The sequence below is a fragment of the Eptatretus burgeri genome, chromosome 8, assembly GCF_056783735.1.
Source record: "Eptatretus burgeri isolate ZD-2024b chromosome 8, Ebu_testis_v1, whole genome shotgun sequence".
NCBI lineage: Eukaryota > Metazoa > Chordata > Myxini > Myxiniformes > Myxinidae > Eptatretus > Eptatretus burgeri.
Genome location: NC_140968.1, coordinates 100,348,807 through 100,364,883, shown reverse-complemented (window position 1 = coordinate 100,364,883; position 16,077 = coordinate 100,348,807). Strand labels below are relative to the sequence as shown.

General features: G+C 45.7%; 1 pseudogene; it reads right to left on the bottom strand.

The window, feature by feature from the left end:
• Nucleotides 1-10,915: 10,915 nt before the first annotated feature.
• LOC147022397 (uncharacterized) lies at nt 10,916-12,490 on the bottom strand (annotated as a pseudogene).
• Between the last annotated feature and the right edge of the window lie 3,587 nt (nt 12,491-16,077).

Here is a 16,077-nt window from a genome sequence, read left to right as displayed (position 1 = left end):
CTCTCCCCCACCATACAACTCTCCCGAAGTCAAGGAGAGGAAGGGCTGTCAAAGAATGTGTGAATTGGACAAATGAAAGGTTTTTTTATCTTGCCAAAACGAAGTTTTTGCAAGATATGTTAGTCAGCTTTATGTTTTTTATTTTTTGTTTGTTTTTTGTTTGTTTGTTTTTTTTTTGTTTGTCTGTAAGCACGTATAAAAAATTCTGCAGAGCACAGTTATCATTGGAAATTTTTGTAACTTCGCATATCAGAGGCCTATAGAGGTCCCTTTCAGCGCATAAAATTTTGAAGGTCAAGGTCAAAGGTCAAGGTCACTTTGTCGCAAATCAGGGGAGTCAACGAAACCCTTATTTTTTGAGTAATTTTGATCGGATCGTCTTCAAACTTCATGGGAATATAGTTCATGGTCTGGCGCTCAGCTGATTAATTTTTGGTGGCGATTGGCCTTGACCTTCATGGTTAGTGCCTAAGGTCAAACATATTTGACCCCAAGGTCAAATTTTCAAGTTTTAGGAACCATATCGTGTAGTACCTCAAATTGAACATCTCGATGAGTGCTTTCTAGATATGTCAAGCTTGAGACATTATGACGTCTTTTGGTGACGTTATGAGGCAAACGCATATTTTCATGGTTACTCTGTAGAACGATTCTCATCGGAATCTCTCGTAGGCAGATATTCCTCAAGGAGTTGCTCCTGGTGGATACAGCTCTGTTCACCTCAGTGTGACCTTAAAGAAGTCACACGTGGTCACCTTTTGGCAAGATACGGGTCACCCTGCGGGTGACATTGGTTTATTTTGGTTGTTGTTTTTTTTTATTTGTTTTTTTTTTAATATAGCGCGGTGACATCGCGCTGTTCTATAATTGGCTATTCTGTCCTGTGTCTTCTGTCACACTTATGGCCGCGTACGTCCCTTTGATCTGAGGGCTATAAATAGAAATTTGTCCAACGTCACAACTCTTCCCATCATGCATGCTAATTCACCGTGTCTACATTTAAATTTTATAACTGCAAAATTGTTTCTTCATTCTTAACCATTCTGCCCCCAGCCGCTTTTATAAAGCAATGAATCGCCATATCATAGAAGTATAGCCGAGAGGTATGCACGCTCGGTATAAACTGTCATCCCAGTGTTTCACAGGCACGGTGATTCACCAATGGCGGGGCTTCGCCCGTTCAGGGAGGGGCTTCAAAATCACATCGCTGCCATTTTGTTTCCTCCGTACGGCCTCTTTCACAAGTCCTGCACTTTCTTACACTCTCACGGCTTTATATTAACTCGAATTCGATTTCTGATTTCATTTTTCATGGTTGATAACATGGTTTTAGACTTGGTTGCAAAAAAACATGGGAAGAAAATTGACGTTTTTAGACAAAAATGCATTTTTAGTGAAAATAAGGCCTGTAACATAAAGTCCATTCAGACTTCCTCACGGCTGTATCTTAACTCAAATTCACCTGATTTCATTCTTTGTAGTCGTTAAGATGGTTCAGGTTTCAATTTCAGCAAAAGGTGAGAAAATAGGACGAACATTGGCGTTTTTACACAAAAATGCATTCCATTAGCCGTTTTCTTTCGACAGTCACTATAAAATGTTTCATTCTTTAGACGTAGTCACAATAAAGGGTTGCGAGTCTTAGGTACTCTTTGATCCCAGAGTCACACAAGCATAAAGCTCCCGTGTAAAGCAGGATGACGTCGACATGATGACGTCACACATCTTAAGCACAGTGAAAGTAAAGTATCATTTAAAATAATTAATCGCATTGCATTTGTTATTTCATGGCTTGCTAGGATAGCTTTGACTCTTAAATAATTGCACAATCGGCTATGAGCTATCTTTCCAGGGTTGGAATCCCAACCCAGCTATCAACTACCACCCTGGCGTTTGGCACGCAGGGTGAGGCATTAATCGGAGCGACGTTAAACCCGACGCGATGTGTTGCATTTGGAACTGCCATTTCCAAAATGAATAAAAGAATGAGGGAACAGAATGAAACAGCTGATGAACGTCGTCATCCACTTGCATGGGCAGCAGAAAGCAAAAGAATAAGATGGGAGAATGAGACTGCTGATCAACTTCAACACTGACTTGCACAGGATGCTGAGCAACAAAGACTTTGGAGGGTGATGCGTGCTCAGCAAACATGTACAACATCTGTAATGAATCGGACAAAGTCTGATAATATTGTCCAAGATCATAATTGCGGTCCGATGACCTCACCATGTGTGTACTGTTCTGCGAAACATTCCACAAATGAATCAACAGGGAAAGGGGATGGATTTACACTGTTGCTCCAAGAGGGAAGTCCAATTACCTCCACGATTTGCCATACCTGCTCGACTGCAACAACTTTATCAAGGTAATGATGCAAAATAACACAACTTCCAAGACAATTTTCTGTTAGCCTTTTGCTCCAAACACAGCCATTTCAGATATCTGGGATTTATCAACAAACTGTATTTCACATGTGCACGGACATGTCTTCACATATGATGTATTAACATGTTGTTATGTGAAGTGAATAAATTGTGTACATTATGCATCATTTCTGGATCTGATGAATTGCCAACACCCATTTTGGAAGATTGTGCGTGAAGCATCAAACTCAAGATGTCCAAACGTCATACATTTCCATGCACGTGGGTTTCCAACAGGTGTGCCACTTGTATCTATACTAATAACTGTGTGTCTGTGTGTCTCCTCCATAACTCTAAAACCATAAACCTATCAGCCTGAAACTTTGCATGCACACCAAGAAAACTCCAAGGAGGTGCAAGAGTGAAAATTGTGTGTTTGGGTTGATGAAAACACCCCTTTTGAAGATAATTAACGGCCTCATTTAATTATATCCTTCATCAGGCGATCCTCAGCCACCTCACTCGCTGGGGTCTGAAGCTGCCATGTTTTTTGGCCTGCTCAACCTTGCCTTGACTGGGAACAGGCCTCAACGATTTCTTAATGATAAAGTTGTTTTTTTCACTTTCCTCACTCATATTATCGAATGCCTGTTCATAGCTATGAATTGCTGGGTACATTGCAATGCTTATACACACCCGGAGACGCAGCGTTCGTTGCTTTATTTCATTTCCGCACATGCGATCACTGTGAGTATTTCTTAAACTAAGGAGAATTACAAATTTTAAGCTCCAGAATTGAACTTACAAACAGTTTCGATTGCTAAAAAAAAGTGTTCGTTTGTCCAATTCGGACATTTCTTGAGCGGTTCTGGGTGCATGGGTTTATATGACCGATCAGCAATCGATAATCGCTTGCCAAGCCTGGTGCTTGTTTCATTGGAGTGCTTCCTCGAGTGCTTAAGCCACTTGGCAAGAGCTTACCAAGCTGCTTGGTTGTTTGTTTCAAAGGCACCAGGAGTAAGACTCATTGCTTCACTGAGGGAAATACTTATCTTTGCGTTATTGCTAAAAAATAAAAAAAACGTAATAAAAATTGAATTTCACCCTTTAAAAATCGTGTGAATAAATTACTGAAATATCAGCTGCTTTTGAAATATCAACACTTCCCCTTCCTCTTATGATGCCTTCCCCTTCCCCTCACGCCGCCTTCCCCTTCCCCTTCCCTTCACGCCGCCTTCCCCTTCCCTTTCCCCTCACGGCACCTTCCCCTTCACGCTATCCTCCCAAACCCCTTCCACCACCATACAACTCTCCAGAGGTCATGGAGAGGGAGGGTCTCAAAGACTGCGGATTTGACAAATTAAAGCGTTTTTTTTTTTTGTTTTTTTTTAGTTGTTGGAACTGCTGTTCTGATCAATGATAATTTATCTAAAGGTTAAGAATCTTCTAGAGCTTATCGTAGGTGTGGAAATTAAATAAACATATGAACACTGGCATGGCTTTTTTGACGATTGAAGGAAAACACCCTTCCTTTCCCTTCCCTTACTCTTACCTCCTCCCAAAGCCCCTCCACCCCCCACGGACGTCTCGGGGAGGTGTCCGGGCGTTGTTTAGTATGACTATGACCCGTTTGAACATGCTGTTTTACCAAACCCAATTTTGTTCAATCCCGTACTAACACTGGCATAAGGGGACCATTCCCCCCTCTCCCGGCTTTCCTTCAAGTCCCCCTATCAAACACATGTGCAGAATACCCCCTTCCCCTCTCTCTCCCCCATCTTCCTCACTCATTCCTCCCTCCCGGAGTGTATAGCATAGCGATGGGTGGTGAGGCCTCGCTCTCCCCTCTCTCCCCTCCCTCACCCGCTCTCCCCTCCCACCTCCCCCTCTCCCCCATCTTCATATTCCTGTCAGTGAAGCGACCAGTTGTATTTGCTAGTATACAGTATAATAAATGTAATTTTCTATCTGTCTGTGTGTAATACCAATCACGCCAAAACGACTGGGCAAATTTCCACCAAAACTTGGCGCTTGTACCAAGTTCGACATCGTGGTGAACATGGAGTGTTTGGTTTCATCCGTCGTCATGGGGGTCGATGAAAATTTTCCATGTAAATGTGTATCGTATAGCACCACCTGGTGGTGGTTACAAGTCAGCTGTGGAAACACACTTTTGCACTGGACACGTCCCCAGATAGTGGGAAGCCCCAAAGCCAACCTCCACTAATCAGGGATGGGAGGACAGAAAGGGGTGGGAGGAGGGACCCGACATTGCCTGGCAACGCTGGGCACCTCTACAAGTATCTATACATAGGGTGGGGCAGAGAAATGGGAGATTGTAAAAACCGATTTCCGCTTTGCCAACATGATCGCAACTTTTTTGACCGATCAACTAGCTACTCGGTTTCCTCGAGTTAATGAGGCCATTTAATTTCAACAAGATGGTGTGACGTCTCATACCGCCAGTGTCAATGGTCTCCGTACGATGACTTTTTCATAACCACATCATCTGCAGGAATAGTGACATTACTTAGCCTCCAAGGTCCCTCGACCTGTCAACCTGTGACTTTTTAATATTTTAATGGGGGCACTGAAAAACAAAGTGTCCGCTCATCACCATCACAATATTGAAGAGCTAAAAGAAAGACCGTCAAAAAATTGCCAAATTTCTTTGGAGATGCTTATCCAGAGACGGTGGTCACCTCGAGGATATATGATCTTCAATAAATAAATGGCATGCTTTCAGATGGCTTATTTGTAATTTGGTAAATACACAATATTTATTTAATTCCCGACTTTTTAATATCTCCCGTTTCTCTTACCTACCCGATATATCTGTACGATTGTGGTTCGATTGGAAAATTTTTCAAAATCTCGAATTTCTCCCATGATGTCACAGTGAGTTCATGTGACGTCCCATTTTTGTGACAAGATGCACAAACTGAAACTGAAAAGTTGGAATTCAGCAGCCGGAAGCATCAAGATGACGCTTGTCAACTAGGTGACTGACTTGAAGGAAAACCGTTCACTCTTTGCGAAGATGGCCATTGCGGAAAGAACGAGGTCAGACTTATATCAGAGACGATTGGAACATACAAGTTTTCTCGCATCTCCCGAGCTCTGTGTGGGTCTGGTGGGCAGTTGCTTCCATGTGAGGACAAAAAGCGAATTGTTGCGCATCGTCGAGCAGTTGTCTGGGTCAAATGAGGAGTCTGCAGATGATGCACCACTGGCTCCTGCCAATGATACACCAATGACAGGTGCTGCCAACACCCCTATGTCTTCTGCGTTTGGTGCACCACAAGGCAAAAATGTCAAGGTCATAATCATTGATGTGATGGTTATGGTGCAACAAGTAGGACACTCAAAAGCCAAAGTGCAAAGCTGCAACGACTTTTTAAAGCTTGATGTTGAAACCATTGGAATGAAAAGAGCAGACTACCATGTTGTCCGCCTAATCTTTGACTACTATGATGTTGAGTCGTCATTGAAGAGGTGGACAAGAGACCGACGGACAGCAACCATCAAGGATTGCAGAAGTTATGTTTGCACAGATTCTACACCAATCCAAACGTCCCTCAACAATTTCCTCACTAATCTGAAGATGGAGGAGTCTGAATAAATACAGGGTCTTCAGAAAGTATACACACCCCTCGACTTTTCTCACATCTTGTGTTTTCACCTGAATTTAAAATGGATTAAATTTCAATTTTTTGTCACTGATCTTCACAAAATACCCCACAATGACAAAGTGAAAACATGTTCTTAGAAATATTTACAAATTAAAAAATGAAAATCTGAAATCAACTGTTTGACAAGGATTGATTGATTGGTCGATATATATATATATATATATATATATATATATATATATATATATATATATATATATATATATATATATATATATATATTGTTACGGAAATGGCCCTTAACGGGACAACTAAATATAGGATTAACTCAGTTCTCCCATTAAATTCATGTATAGATAGGTTGTTTGGTAAAGTGTACGATAAATGTGTATCGGGAGGTGTAAGAGACTGTTTTTATGTTCATACGGTGGTGAAACGAGAGATCGCTCTTATTCCTTCCTCATCTCGGATAGGCCCCACCCAGTCAGGAAGTGACGCGAAGGGGCGGAGCTTTTGGTCGGTTAGTCGCCGAGAGAGGCGTGGGTCGAGGAAAAAGGAAGCGTGAGAAATGCTTCGTACAAACGGGCTCGTGGTTGATGAAGGAACGAGCGAGAGGGAAAACGAAGACCTTAGGTCGAGGCTCGGTTTTGGCAGTTGGGGAAACTGCAGTCGGCTTTGAGAGGCTGCCGGCACGTGGAGTCGACGATCGACTCGTACGGTTAGGTGATCGACAGATTCGGCTTGCGTCTGGCTGCAGAGCCTCCGTACTTGTTCACACCAACGGCTCGTCACGTTTGCCGATCCGCTTGCCGGAGCCGTCAACCTCGATTTGGGCCTTGTCTGGAGAACAGGCCAGGCCGGGATTTGTATGCTGGACCATGAGAGAGATTAGCTGAGGCCCATCGTCGACCTGACGCGGGGTCAGAGCGCATGCGGAGATCGTGTGCGGTGCGAAGGGAGCAAGAGTACGAGCTCCATTTCACCACACGGCACGTTCGAGTGGGAGTTCGAATCCGTAGACATCCGCTTCATCCGAGCGACATTCATGCTTTTGACACTGTCCTCTCGTCCATGGGATATCACCAAGTACTCTGTCTGCATGCATGCTGTCTGTCTGTCTGTTTTGTCTGCACGTGTTGTATAAGGCATATTTCGGTAGCGATCCCCTCGAAACCTTAAGACCGTGGTTCCCCAGTTAAGAACGGGTTGAGGATTGTTAATAAAACCACTGTCGTGTTTATTGCTTGTGTTGTGATCCCTGATGTTCCCCAATAAATCTGGTTAATTCGTATGAAGTTGCCACTATGGATTAATTCGTGTCACCTCGAGGAACGATCTGTTCGATTGGCATATAAAACCAAAGTGGTTACAGACTGGTAGACTCCACTCGGTCTCTTGACAAAACCGGTCTGTAACCAGGGGTTCTATCTCCCCAACTGGCAAGGTACAAGGAGTACGTTGGCATCGCGATTGAAGACGCGTGACCCGAGGCCTCTGCTGAGCCGGCCGGCATTATAGACTCCCGGAGATGGCGGTGGTGAGGGTGGCGCCTCAGACCGGGTCAGAATCCCGCCACCCCGGATCCGCAACAATTTGGCGTCAGGAGTGGGATATTTGGACCAGTGGTGCATTTCGCACCCCGGACATTGGTTACAAAAAAGTAGAGGGGAGTACCCATAAGTTGGAACTAGAGAAGAGCAAACTGAACAAAATAATAGAGGAGGAGCAAATTAGTAACTCTCGGGATAAGAAGAACTTGGAAGAAGAATGGAAAACAAAGCTGGAAAAGGAAAAACGGAAAAAAACAAAGCTGGAAAAGGAAAAAAACGGAAAAAACAAAGCTGGAAAAGGAAAAACGGAAAAAAAACAAAGCTGGAAAAGGAAAGACGAAAAAAAACAAAGCTGGAAAAGGAAAGATGCGAAAAGACAAAGCTGGAAAAGGAAAAACGGGAAAAAACAAAGCTAGAAAAGGAAAAACGGAAACACGATGTGGAATTGGAACTACTGAAGCGAGAGGTAAGAACAGGCAATCAGGAAAGAGCCTGGAAGAGAAGATAAAAAGAGAACAGAAATATTAGGAATACCTAAAGGAATACGGTAAGAAAAAGGACGAATTGAGGAAGGAAGCATGCGAAAGAGGTGCGGAGATGAGCAAGAGAATGGATGAAATGAGAGAGGAATTATGGGGAAAAGCTTCTGAGTTACGGAAACACCAAAACAGAGAGAGGGAATTGCAAAACGAACTGAGGATGTTAAGAGAGGAAAGAACGAGAACGGAAAATGAAACGTTAAGGAACCACACTGTGCAGATCGAACAGCGAGAAGCCAAAGCAAGATTAAAGAATGAGATGCAAGAAAGAGTAGTGAAAGAACACCGAATGAAGCAGGAAAGGGAAATCAGCCAATCAAAGGAAACAACGAGATTGGAGAAGCAAGAACAAGAGAGACAGTGGAAAAAGAACAAGGCATGAAGCAGGAAAGGGAGATCAACCAATTGAGGGAAACAATGAGATTGGAGAAGGAAGAACAAGAGAGACAGTGGGACAAGAAACAAAAAGAACAAGGAATGAAACAGGAAAAGGAAATCAACAAAATGAAGGAAACGATGAGATTGGAGAATGAAGAACATGAGAGACTGTGGGATAAAAAACAAAAAGAAAACGAATTTGAGGTTGACCAACTCAAGGAGAGAGCAAAGTTGGAGTCTACGGAGATGGAAAAACTCCGGAAAGATAATAAACTCAAAAAGCTCAGAGAGGAAGAACGACTCGAATGGAAAAGAAAATGGAGCCAGGAAGTAGAACAGCACAATAATATGGGATGTGTGATATCACCACAGGGAGTAATGTTAGTGGTGCGGAACTTGATTGACATCACTCGTCGGATGACACCACACTTAGAGCAAACCCTGGTGATGGAGACACTGAGGGAGCATGCGGGGTTGTTGACGAGTGAGATACATTTTGAGCAGGTCCAGCATGTGGAGCTGACAGCCCCAGAGGAGTATGGTGAACCGATGATGAGCAACCTGCTGGAGAGAAGCGACCGGACAGAGTTGACTCTGGAACGAAGCAGGTACGTGGGTACATGCATACATGGTCCGGACGATGAGCTTAAGGTAGAAATTGAATTTTATGTTAACGAAGAGACTCTGTCCGATGGGGTGCACGTATGCGTGACCCCTGAATGTGTGTGTGGAGTGCCTGTGAACGAATGCTGTGAGCCCACAGTCCAGACAACAGCACAGGTATGTGCTGCCGACGCCGAAGTGTGTGTGGATACTCACCTGGCGGTCGAGAATGTGGCCCTGGAGTGCGAGACAGTTGGTCAGTGCACAGGCAAGGTTGAAGGTGTGGAATGTCAACACATAACATTGGAATGTGTGCAGCCTGCTGTGTGTGGGAGTCCTGAGCATGGAATGAGTGGTGACATAGGAAATAGGTTTGAGGTGCAAGGGGAAATAGAAATGCCACCAGGACAGAACTTGAGCCAGGGGACGGAAACCATAATGGACAGCTCCGCATGGGTTCTTACAGAGTTGGAGGTGCTGCATCCAGGAGCAGTTTTAGATTGGATTTTAGAAATCAAATTTAGAAATTGGATTTTAATTATCTATCAGCCTCACAGGAACTTTGGGGTAGAGTGCAGATGAGTTGCAGGTGGCACTGGTGTGTGTCACTTGGTCTTCGAACCTTTCTGAGCACACGAGTGGCTTGGCGAGCTGAGTGGGGTTTATCTGTCTTCGGGGAGTTGTGGAGAAGAGGGGGAGGCCATTCCACTGATTGGTGTTTGCCTGATTTCTGCGAACCCTGGAGAAGAGGGGGAGGCCATTCCACCGATTGGGGTTTGCCTGATTTCCGCGAATCCTGGAGAAGAGGGGGAGGCTGCTCCACCGATCGGGGTTTACCTGATTTCCGTGAACCCTGGAGAAGAGGGGGAGGCCGTTCCACCGATTGGGGTTTGCCTGACTTCCGCGAACCCTGGAGAAAAGGAAAATTGTGTAAATTGTCATGACAGTTTATTGTTATCACACACCACTGTGCATGAATTGTGTTCCCAGCCTATTTCTCACAGTGACAACTGCAGAGTTCAGTGCACTTCCAACGTGCCTTTCTGCATGCGCACCTCGCACCACATCCACTTTGAATCTTGCAGCTGCATTTGACGAGTTCACTGCAGGCCTTGGAGACTACAGGTAACATGTTCCACACAGGAACCCATGAATTGCTGTCCTCATCGAGAGTCCAGCCCCAACCTTCTGGAGTAGGTGTGTGTTGTTCAATCTGCTCACTGGTACACCATATTACTGCCTGAGATGCAACTCGCTTTGTGTGCTTCAATAGTGCATCCTATGTTGGGGGAAGTCTCTCCATTGTCTTCACCTTCTGGAAAAACAGCTCCTTTCCAGCTTCATCCACATGTTGCAGGTCACTGGTCTTATCATACAGAATAGCAGTGAAGCATTCCAGCAGCTGGAAATGTTGAGCATCAACCTCTACTTCTGTGTAAGGATGAAGTGCCATGTTGGTAAAGGCACGTGTCAAATCGTGATAGCAGTTCCAAGCCTCCCATGCTGACTTCTTGCCTCTTCCAAAGAATGCAGATGTAGTATTGCATCCCGTGAAACTGAAAGATAGGGAGGGCCGGGGATTTCTCCCTTCCCAGGTCTATATATATTATATATATATATATATATATATATATATATATATATATATATATATATATATATATATATATCATTGATGTGATGTTATGTAAAGTTATTGCCCATACCAAAGGCAACCCAAATGCTCACTTATTGGCACAGGGTAATCAGGTGATGGAACCTGGCAATGAGAATCAACATTACATCCGTGTCAACAGTGCACACGTGACAGTTGGTACAGCCATTCTGAAGAGCATCCTTCAAGTAGATCAGCAGCCTGGTGTCCACTTCCTCATGATCACTTGGCGCCGTGGATCGATCGGTTCCTCGAAGAATAGCTGTGACACCACACCATATGGGATGATTATTTCCTTCTCTTTGCAGCAATCCACAGTGGCAATCTTGTTGGAAAGGAATGCAAACAGTTCCTGTTTGTTGGCTGGTTCACGAAATAAGTCGGCCCAGTTTCCTGGGAGCTTGTTCTTGCTCGCAACCTTTCTCCGAACACCCTTTCCTCGCTTTTCTCTCGTGGATTCTTTGATGCTGCTGGGGATGTATATATCCCAGACTATATCAACTCTTTTGGAGTTTTCTAATTGTTTTATGATGTATGGAACAAAGACCTGATCAGCATACTCATCAAATGTTGTTTCAGAAAGTGGAAGAGAATGGTCTGAGAGACTGAGGTTTGCCTGCGAGTCTGTGGAATCTTGGTCTTTCTGGTCAGCACCATTCAACAGCACAGACACAAGGGTCTTTAGAGTAGATAGCACTGATCCTTGTTGACAACTAAAAGGAAATTTGCTATCAAAGTGGAAACCTTTGTAGCTGACAATATCTTTGCACATTATCTTGGCAGCCTTAGCCAGCAGTAGTGCATCACCTTCATAATCACATGCCATGGCTTGCTTTAGCATTTGCTGCATACCATGTTCAAATACCAGAATCTTATTTTTGCCATAACTTTGCTCTTGTGCTTGCGGGAAGTGTGTTAGAACTTTCTCCTTGAGTCGGGTTCTGTTAATCTCATTATCAACAGCAAGGTGTCATACCTGGTTTTCATACAGCTGATGCAAGACTGAAAATTTGAAGTTGAAGGTCCCATCTTCCACACAGTTTTCCACATGAGTAAGGAGTTCCACAAGTGCTCTTGCCTTTATCTTCTTTTCCTCAGAAGAGCCTCCCGATTACTGCTCATTTTGCCGCATCAATGATCTGTTAAGCACTGCAGATGATAATTCGCCTCGAGTGCAATGAGATCACCACCTTCGATTCTCGCCATTAATTCTCTGATTTCCATTGATTTTCTGTTTCCTGTAACTCGGTAGCCATCTGTCTTCTGGTCTCATCAGCTCCAAGTGTTCTAAATTCATGTAGGTGTCCATCCTCTCAATGACAAAACAGACAAACCATTTTGTCAATCGACTGGTTTACCCCAGAAGTGCTGCTCTCTGCAGCGTCATCCTTGTCACGCTTTTTGGTAGCTACCTCCAGCTTCTCTTTGCTGAACTTGGCATCGCAAGATTTGTGCCATGCACCCCGGTTTTGGACCAGTTCACCTCCAGTCATGTCTTATCCGAAGTTAAGCAGCACTGGCAATGTGCCCGGAGCTCTGAAAGAATTAACATTATTCAGGAAAGAGTTGTATGGTCCTGACTTGTTCCTGCTTCTTTGTGCATTATGTTGGCATTTCAGAAGCTCTGTATTCTTTCCTTGACAGATCAAGCACATGTTCCAATCCATCATGTTAGTCAACCTGAAAATAAATGAAATTATTAATTTCTTATGAAATAATCATCCTATAAAACATGTCACTTAACTTCTCCATCTGTTTTACTTTTTTGTCTTTCCTCTATGTCGATGGAACTGTTCTGCCTGAAAAAAAAAACTGAAAATAACCAAGCCTTGTTTTATTTTTGACCAAATAACCAAAATGACACAATACTACATGGTATAGTTGTATGCATTATGGCGGGAATCTTGAAAATCCAAAATGGCCACCATAATGTATTCGGAGGAAGTGGTTCCTACTAAAAATGGATAGCTGAAGCTATGGGTAGCATGTGGGGGAAAATTTAGAGCTTTTGTCCAGAACGTCCACATCCATTTGCTAAGCTGCCTGACTAAGTTTTTCTGATTGAGGACACGCTAAAGATGAATAATTCAAATGGTGCCAACAGTTTAAAACCAAAAAATACTCGGTGCCATATGATTCCCAGATCCACTACAGGGACGAATTTCACTTACTGGCATATTCAAGGACAATTTGCTTCTTTTTTGTCCCATTCTATCCGAGATGGAACCCGCACCGGACAAATTGAATGGTAGACAACATATTGTTACGGCTGTGGAAATTCGCAATTCACCATAAAGGGTCCTCAGGTGAGATATATCGATAAGTTCATGTGTAGTTAGCCCACACCTGTTGTTTAGAGGGAATACGTGTGATTCATCCGGGCTGCGACGCTTTGAGTTAGCTATTTTTCTTTCTCTATTGTTATTTTGGACCATTAAGCCGCCAACAACTCAAACACCACCACCTTTGCCTCTTTACCTCCACAACTCCATCCCGCAAACATCGCTTCACCGCCATTCCCAAACAACGCCCGCCAACCACCAAACCACCACAGCAAACCCCCCACCACCTTCGCCTTTCTCCTTCCACAACCATCGACCCCACCACCAGTCAACACCGTATGTCGTACTGTCCAAGCTGTTCGGTGATTGCTGCCGAACGCGGCAAGCCGCGAGTGCAATGGATGCCTTTACGGGAGAGAAATTCGGATCAGGAAGGCTTCACGCCCCGTTTTTTCCGTCCAATGGGTGAGCGTCGGGCGGTATGGCCCCACCTCCAAGCGCGATGAATGTGGATTCTTTACGGGAGAGAATTTGGATCAAAAGAGGCTCACGCCCCTTTTTTCCACACCAATGGCTGAACAGAGGGTGGCGTGGCCCCGCCTCCAATCAGGTTTTGATCCTTAAAATCTGCATAGAGGCTCCTCCTCCGGTCTATAAAGACGCGAGCACAAGGCGACTCGCGCTGGGCGGGTCGAGTGAAGACGGAGGTCGTCGTCGAGGTTGTCAGAGTGGTAGTGTGGTGTCGTCTCGTCGCTGGTCGCTGGGCTCGTCTCGTCGTTGGAATCGACCCACCTTCGCTCCCACAAGCGACCAAGCCAGCCACCAATTCCCCTCGCTCGACCCTGAGCATCAACAATTCCCCCCCCCCCATCCGCGCTGAGGTAGTGCCGGTGGCCCCGTTTATTCCCCACCCTAACCGTGGTGCCGACCCAACCGTGCTGGCACGGAGCACGCCGGAGAGGGCTCACCGACCACGCCAGGGGCACGGAGTCGGGGCGCAGCAGCGCGGACATTGCGGCTTGCCCGCCATCGCGTCACGAGGATGCGGGTAAGACCTTGTCGGTCTCGTGAACCTGGCCACTCCTCCAGGTTCCGCGCACATTTGGTCCACGGACCCTGTCTACCTCCCTGCCAATGGGGAGGGCTTTTCTTTGCTTTTGAATGAATGCTGTGGCACCATCCGACAAGTATAATTGTTTAAGTGTTGTAAATAATTACAGTCGGTAGTAGTGCTTTTGCTTTTGTTGCATTTTGTGTCAATGCATTACTGCCATACGTGCGTATGTGTGAAAGAAATGTGCATTGTGTGACCTGTTACCCCGTTTTGTTGTGTCCCTTTTTTACCCCTTATTGAAAGCTCCATCTTGCATCATGGAAGGGATTGATAGAAGGGTGTTAGACACCCAGTAAATAATTGGAACCGTTGGGGCCGGTGATAACACCGCTCGGTTATCGCTTAGAAATGGAACGAACCGCTTAAGCGGTTCGTGTCTGAGGCCGACCTCTGTTGCGGTGCAGCCCCTCGGTAAACTATCCGCGCGAGTACTTAGGTATATCGAGATTCGGCGATTCACCCTATCTTGTGCGGGTAGAATGCGGACTGGGTTCTGGTGAGGTTAAACACCCACCCGTGACCCGGCATTGTTCCGAGAGGGTCACGACAGAATTGTCCGTTCCGGTGGGCGACGCGGTCGCAATTCAAGTCACGTGGCCGATCGCACGCCGGGCGGGCCGAAATTCGAAACAATATTGTTGCGGGCCGGGGTCCGGTGGCGAGAACAATCGCTAGGTGGGGAAAGTTACGTCGTCTCCCACCAGACTCCCAGAATTGAAGGCCATCGCTCACGGATAATTCCATGACTCGGCGGGTCGCTTAACCGACTGTGGACGCTAATACCTCCACCGTGTAGCGTAGGGTCTTTTTGTCTAGAACCAATTTACCTAATTAACCACGCAGTGTCATCTACCGGGGAACCACGCCCTCGGTATGCCTTGCCCGAACCGGATCACTCTACCAACTACGGTAGAGTACCAACTACCAACTCCGGATCGGATGCAGCCGAGCAGAACTACCAAGGACGTACTGGCAAGAATGAACAGATTATCGGGGATAAAGACCCGGCTAAACTCAGATCCGAACCATGCTGGACCAATGAAGGAAAAGACAAAAACGAACTGGGAACATTTCTACAAGAATTTATTTACAATCAATTTACAAAAGAAGGACACAGAGTAGACTTATGTGGGAATAAAACAGGCAAGATTTACAATGATCAAATAAAAACACTTATGCAATTCTACTTAAAGACGGCGCCACACACTCAGACGCAAATAAACCCAGATGTATGGCAAAGGACCTTTTGCAGCCAGAGAGGGAGGTGAGCTGAGATCGCAGTTCTTTTAGGTACCTGAACGTTGGAGGGAAGCGATGCTCCGTGGTGTGGCACCTGTTAATGGTCGTGCGGCTCGGTCCACGGCCGCCCGCGTGGAGACCGTGTCTGCGAAGGAGCCCGGGTCGAGTAGGGTGGAGTCCGAGACGGGGATCAGGGCTTCAGACAGGACCCTACGAGAGACCCGGTCAAGGTCGGGTCGAGGTCTTCCCAGCTCTCTCACACTCGAAACGAACGACCCCCAAAGAGTGCAACCACTCCATGACCTTCCTCCTTTCTTTCGCTATGAGCCGACGAACTGTCTCACTCCAACGCTCCACTCAAGACGACTCACTTTCCAGCTCACCAGACCACTCTGAATGAACGGTGTCGTAATTTATAGATCTCCCTCAGCGGGGAGGGTCCTTGGTGAAGCCGACGTCACTGTTCGCCCTGATTGGACGGGGCTTCCATGGGGACACCCTTTCTGGGCGGGGTTTCAGCCATACCGGGAATCCCGCCCACTCCGCATGTCCGGACTCGCCAAAAAAGGTACAACACAAAGATTCTGCCTCGGACAGTGAGTCGCCGGTTCAGTGAGTAGGCAAACACGCGCTTGTTCAGCCCATGCAAGACGAGCAAGCGAGATGAAGGTGCGAGCAGGCAGAGGGTACCGTGGGTCATCGTGGATGGGATATAATGAT